This window comes from Phaenicophaeus curvirostris, chromosome 13 (genome assembly GCF_032191515.1).
Source record: "Phaenicophaeus curvirostris isolate KB17595 chromosome 13, BPBGC_Pcur_1.0, whole genome shotgun sequence".
Taxonomy (NCBI): Eukaryota; Metazoa; Chordata; class Aves; order Cuculiformes; family Cuculidae; genus Phaenicophaeus; species Phaenicophaeus curvirostris.
The window spans coordinates 3128314-3135678 of NC_091404.1; positions in this window are offsets into that span (position 1 = coordinate 3128314).

Below are 7365 nucleotides of genomic sequence, written 5' to 3' on the forward strand. Positions count from 1 at the left end.
TATTATTCATTTTGAAGGAACAGTTATTATCATTCCGCTGATGCACTAAATGGTAATGACCCTATTGGAATGATCCACAGCACATGGTACCATGCTGTTTGAACAGTGGTTTCATAGCCCGAGAATGAAAAACACCATCACAGGTGAAGAGCTCAACAGAGGGCTGAACCCAAGACAGCTAAGTTGTAATCAATGATCTGAAACCCATCGTTAGCTGCTGCCCACGTGCAATTTAGGTTAAAAATGTTTGAAATGCCTATCAGCTCTTATCAGCTTAATATTTTGATCCACTAACTGGAACTCCCTAGAGCCTGATACCCTTCCTACTGCCCCAGGTACCAAAAGCAGAGCAAATAAAATATGAAATGTTACAATTAGTGACAACTTGGAACACTGTCTATGCATACCTCAAGAAGAGATGGGATATATTACAGGCCTTATAGAGCGGCTAAGAGAGCTGGGGTTGTTTAGCCTGGAGAAAATGAGGACTAGGGGAGACCTCATTGCTCTCTACAGCTACCTGAAAAGAGGTTGTGGAGAGGAGGGAGCTGGGCTCTTCTCCCAAGTGACAGGGGACAGGACGAGAGGGAATGGCCTCAAGCTCTGCCAGGGGAGGTTCAGGCTGGACATTAGGAAAAAATTTTTCATGAAAAAGGGTCATTGGGCACTGGCAGAGGCTGCCCAGGGAGGTGGTTGAGTCACTTTCCCTGGAGGTGTGTAAAGGACGGGTGGATGAGGTGCTGAGGGACATGGTTTAGTGATTGATGGGAATGGTTGGACTCGATGATCCAGTGGGTCTATTCCAACCTGGTGATTCTATGATTCTATGATAGAACAGCAGGCCAGTAAACATCTCAACATCTCACGTGGCCATTTTCTACAGGTTGCAGGGCTTCTCTCTGAAACCCCTCAGCAACAACAATTTTCAGGCAGCCAGTGCAACTTTCTCTGTTCGGCACGCAGCCACTCAACAGCTGTAGCTCTGAGCACCAAACGCCCCAGCGCCTAACGAGGCAGCACAAACACACCTTCCCCTGCTCGCTACATGGCTGAAGTGAGGGACAGCAAGAACACAGCGAGGCTGAGACGGCCGAAAACAAAATCACTGACCTCACAACAGTTGAATTTTCAGTGTTTGTCACAATTCCAGCCCGAGCGATGCAGCCACACAGGCTGCCCGTATTTCATTGTGCATCAGGTGCTGTTAAAGGGAATAGTCCGGCTTCTTAAGGTTTCTCCTCACTACTCCTTCTTCTGCTTTTCATGGAATAACTTCAATCAGATTTATTTCCTGACTTGGGAAACAAACATGTGTTAGTGGGAAGATCATAATTCAGCAGTATTTTGGAATTCAAAAATGGCCAAAACCATTTTCATGGCTATCTGGGCAGAGCTTTCCAGTACTGCAGAGCTGGTTCATCAACATGAGCAATATTTTATCAGTTCAGAAGCACAGATCACCCAATCGCATCACTGACAGTCACAGAATATCCTTCCTGTAACAAGGCTCAAAATCAACAAATCAAAAGAAATTCAACCTCTGCTATGTGCTTGTTTAAAAACATTACTGGAAAAATGTTTGAGGTTTTCAATGATAAAGATCATAGAAACAATACTTGCAGTCACTACCCTTGTCTCAAAATTCAGTATGTAACAAGAACCACCCTGAGTTCAGTTACTGGTAAACATTTCCATGTCAAAAAGCTCAACAGTTAAGTGCGAATCACTATGTTCCAGGGATAAACCTGGCCTAGATCTGAAGTAAAAGGGCAATCCAGCAAAGACATTAGCAGTAAGGCTTATATACACCAGGCACAGGCAGAGTGAGAAGGAGCTGGATGTGAAAGACATTTTTAAAACTGGGTAGGCAAGGAAAAATGGAAAAACAAAAGAAAATAATTCAGCACTTAGATTATAAGCACCTAGACAGAAGCGTTCTTGACAGAGAAATGCACAACTGCCCCTGGGCAGGCTTTGGTAGTCGCTTCTACACTCAATGCACTTGCAGACCGTTTTCAAGCCCTGTTTTCACATTGTTCTGTACGTGTTCTGCTACAGAGTGATTGCCTACTGCCATGGCAAACTCTTCAAATGCAACACGAGTTCTGTGCTCAGATAGGACCCTTCCCTGCACTTCCCCTCTTGGAAGAAGACAAAGTGCAAAAATCAGTTTGGAAGGCAATGTGAGTCACCACAGCCAGGGCAGCCCAGAAAACAGAAAGCTTCAGTGAAACAGGCTTGAAAGCAGCGCTGAAAGCAAGCGGTTGTTCACCAAAACACTATGAAGCATAAACACAGATGTTCTGACAACACCACAGCTTAACTTGCTCCTATGTGAAGTTAATGCTGATTCCAACTGAGGCAAGTTCTCCAAAGCTGCTCATGTGTCATGCACATACAAACAGTTCTGATGAAAAATGCACTTTTTACATCAAGCGATTTTACATCAATGGAAATAATTTTCCATATTCTCTAAAAAGTGCTTTTATGTAATGCTGTGTTTTAACTCCTGTTCTCCTGCACTCACTTCTCATGTTTCATGCTCTATACAAGAGCATGCATATTTATTCCAAGAAAGGAAGCAATTTGGGTGGACAAACATTGCCAGAGACCATCACCTCTCAACAAAACATTCAGGTTTTATGACGTAATAGTTTCATCTAATAAATGGCATCTTAAAAAAAAAAAAAAAAATTAGTCATCTAAATATTTCTTCCTGGCCAGAAAGTTTAATAAATCATATTGAAAAAATTCCCTGTAATATTTACATCTGAAATTCTATACCAAGCAGGCATCCTTAAAATAAAGACCTGGGCTGCAAAGGTATTTTTCTAAAATGATCTCTTTTTATTCCGGATCATCATTCCTCCTGCTAGGAGAGCCCACCAGAAATAAAAGAATAAAATCTACTCTAACTTTGGCTGAACTGTGACTTCAGCCTATTAATTAAAAAGCAGAAGACTTAGATATGAAGCTAGTACAGCAAAGTATCTTTTTTTAATTAAAGAGACTTCCTTTCCTGTATTACTAATACCTCAGACACTCATTATAAAGAGGTCATGCAGTATATTATGCCAAAACTCCACATTTGCTCTTTTTATGCTTCACTTCAGGGTATTATTTAACCACCTGTTGAGCACCTAACAGAATTGATGCCTTAATTCCACCGAACGCTCACTGCTGTCACAGTGTCCATTTAAATGCTCGTAACATCACCTGCTTTATTAAATTAGAATGCGAGCTGCATCAAAATGCATTAAAAAACACAGGACACTGCTGCTGGATCCTTGTTGTCGCCACAGCCTTTCCCATCACCAGCATCTCATCATTGTCAGATCTAATGGCAAAGCTGTGAATCCTTGCAACAAATACGGGGTTGCTTCATGTCACTTCACAGTAAACACTGTGAATCCAAATAATTTATAATTATGTTGAACAGTGCTTAGGGCTGCTGGACTTCATCAGTAATCTTTCCCTGGTACGAGGACTGCCGTTCTCGCTGTCTTTTATTATCTAACTGGTCATTAAGCCATCAGACATCTCTCATCTCAGAGCAGCTGAGTTTCAGCAGGGAGACATTTTAATAGAGAAATGTTCTGAAACCCAAATACTTTATATCAATGGAATTTGCCACCAGTGTAATTTTAGTTTTATTAAAAACACCCCCCCACAAAACCACATGTACTTTAGCAAACAGGGATGGGACTTCTCAATTCCTAAGGTTACAGAGATGCTGTTACAAATGGTAAAGAAATCTTTGCTACTGACATACTCATAATTCCACTAACAGGAATACTGCAAGGCCACAGTCCACATAAAATAATAATGATAATCAAGAAGTACAGAAACTGATAGTTAGTTAAACACAGAAAACAGTATCAATCATCTTTATAAACATGCCTTAATCTAATTATTTAAGGCAATGCATTGTATATTTACCTTGTTAAGAGTTAGAAACCCAACCTGCAGCTCTCTATTCAAACTATTCCTTTGAGTAGGGAAGCACTGTAAAAACCCCTCACTCGTCAGCTTAAAACATCCTAAGGAATAGAAACATTACTGCAAGCTTCATAGAAATCAGTGGCCAAACAAAGCTTTAAGAAAACAAGTGTTGCAGCACTATGAAGAAGACAAAGCAATCAAGCTTTCACTGTTTTATTCAGCATTCTGCAGGGACAGTGCTGGAAAACACTTCCATAATAAACTTGGAACATGTTCCACGGATGCCTCTGAAATAGTCCCAGAGCTGTCTGACCTCTGCTCAGCAACAGCACGCAGCCTTGAACCCAAGAGCTTGAGTCTGCATTTTTCTTGTAGGAAATGCTGTCCAAAATGACTGCAGGTTATCTCCCCTGCAGTTATATTTTAAATGGAATTACTTTTCTCATGGACAGTTCACCAAAGCTGCCAAGAACTAAGATTATCTCAGCTAATATTAAGGCCTGTAATGTCAACACACTGCACCAGACGTACCATTTCCTGAAGTGCTCTCAGGTCAGATTATAAGTTTTATCGTTTTTACTTTCACATCAGTTAAAGCAGATACTCCAAACCAAACTGAGAGCAAAGCAAAGGCCAGTACCTTATGAGTAATCCCAGATATAACTTTATTGCAGCAGTTTCAAGACTTTCTTCCCAGGTGCTGTGAATGGCAATCAACATACAGATGGAGAAAGTGGAAAAAGATATGATCCTCAATTACAGGATAATTTTCAACTTTTTGATCTTTTTAAACAGGACATCTTTTTAATATATGGTCAATGGCAGTGAGACATATCCTGTCCCAGACTTACTTCCTCTGCAATTCATCAACAATATTCATCACTAAACAAGTAAAAATAATTTAAACAAAACTAGGAGAATATAGAGCATATATTTAGATTTCATTTTGTAACAAACCTGGTCCCTTAGTTATGATATTCTCCTCGAGTCCTTACAGCATGATTTACCTGCAACTCCTCCTAAGCTGTATAACAGGCTGAAGTAACAGTGTCCAACGTGGACAAAACTGCAGCTCACACAACTTTGCTTTCAGAAGCAGCAAAGATTTTCACAATCAAGTCAACTGCGTTTTGCTGCAGCCTAGAAAGTCCTGAAAAACAGCGAAGATGATTTGTGAGAGAAATCTTCTCCAAAGAACAGCAGGCAGGGATGCAGACCCATTCTTCTTTCAGGAGATGAGCTCCCTCCCTCACAGCAGCCGTAGGTCATGAATTCAGATTTGGCCACATACCAGAGCCAACACATCACTTCATGGCAGTTATGCTAACATTAAGAAAACCCACACAATCCACAAACCCACTCAAAATTTTCTGGTTCATAAACTGCAATTTACCAACGCCAATACTTTCTTTGGCTTACTTTCCACTTGCGGTGAGTGGTGAAGTGCTTAAACTTACCTCAAAAATGATTTACACCTCTGTAAAGAAGATTTATACCTCTGTGTGTGGAGGAGATTCATCTGTTCTCAACTGCTCTGACAGAATTTTCTTCCTCAATTTTGATACTCATCCTGTATGGATTCTCCTCCCTCACTACCACATTACCCTCCATCAAACTCAATTACCACACCAATCAACAAACCACAGACAACCATCCCAAAGCATCAGAATAAGCTCCTCTGCTCTGCTCTGCTCCATTCTGGTGAGACTCCACCTGGAGCCCTGTGTCCAGTTCTGGAGTCCTCAGCAAAGGAAGGACATGGAGCTGAGCCCAGAGGAGGCCAGGGAGACAACCTTAGGGCTGGAGCACATCTCAGACAAGGACAGGCTGAGAGAGTTGGGGTTGTTCAGCTTGGAGAAGAGATAGCTCCAAGGAGACCTTAAAGGAGCTTCCAGCACTGAAAGGGGCTCCAGGAAAGCTGGGGAGGGGCTCTTGATCAGGGAATGCAGGGATAGGACGGGGGGAATGGTTTTAAGCTGCAAGAGGGGAGATTGAGATGGAATCTTAGGGAGAAATGTTTTGCTGTGAGGGTGGGGAGGCCCTGGCCCAGGTTGCCCAGAGCAGTGGTGGCTGCCCCATCCCTGGAGGGGTTCAAGGCCAGGTTGGATGGGGCTTGGAGCCCCTGATCCAGTGGGAGGTGTCCCTGCCCATGGCAGGGGGTGGAACTGGAACTGGATCGGTTTTGAAGTCCCTTCCAATCCGAAGTATTGTACGAACATACCATCATAGAATCATTTGGCCTGAAAAGACCTTTGAGATCATCAAGACTACCCCTACATGTACACTTCTAAACCACATCCCTGAGCACCTGTCTTTTAAATCCCTCCAGGGCCAGTGATTCAATCACCTCCCTAGGCAGCTTCTTTTAGTGCTTGACAACCCTTTCAGCTGAGAAATTGTTCCCAATACCAAATCTAAACTTCCCCTGGCACAGCATGAGGCCATTTACTCTTCTCCTATTTCTTGTTCCTTGGGAGATCAGCACCCACCTCATGCATCCTCCTTTCCAGTAGCTGCAGACAGCAATGAGGTCCCCCCTCAGCATCCTCTTCTCCAGGATAAACAGCCCCAGGTCCCTCAGCCGCTTGCACAATCCCTGTTCTCCAGACTCTTCCCCAGCTCCATTCCGATCTCCGGACATGCTCCAGCCCCTCAATGCCTTTTTTATAGTGAAGGACCCAAAACTGAAAGCAGGATTCAAGGTGTGGCCTCACCAGCACGGAATCCAGAGGGACGATCCCTTCCCTGCTCCTGCTGGCCACCTCATCCATGGCTGATAATTCTGTCCTACAACAACGAGGGGGATGCTCCCTCAGGACCCTCACACATTCACCCCCCTAAGCCCCTTGCACTGATCCAGACTTTCTTTGAGTGTTTTTCTGCTCATTCTTTGGAGCTGATCAGGCCTTGTGCCCGGTGTGGCCTGCACTGGACGCGTCTCCTGCGATCCCCTCCGTCTCGACTTTCTCCCTATCTCAAGTGCAACGTCAGGCAGAGCTGAAGCCAGCTCCAAATTAATAAGATTGTGAAGCCTAGAATCACATTAAATCAGATCTCGGCAAGCACAGAAGATGCACAAGATCGCTGGGAGCCCTTCTGCACGTGCACGTGAGTGGGAAACCCACCCTGACCAGCTCCAGGCCGCACACGATCGATGGGGATCACTCCCTCACGCTGCCCAGCCCTGAGGACGGATGCTTGCTTCCTAAAACCACCAAACGAATCTCACAGAGTCGCCTGGCGCCCATTTTCCCCACCCCCTCCCATCGCACGCCCCGGGTCCCGCTCCTCGCACGCGGCTGCGCCCCCCCCACCCCAGCTCAGCACGTGCTGCGAATGCGCGCTGCTCCTCCTATTTCCCCCAGCCACCCCTTCCCAGCGCGCCGCGGCCTTCCCAACACGTGTTGCGCATGCGCAGACTCC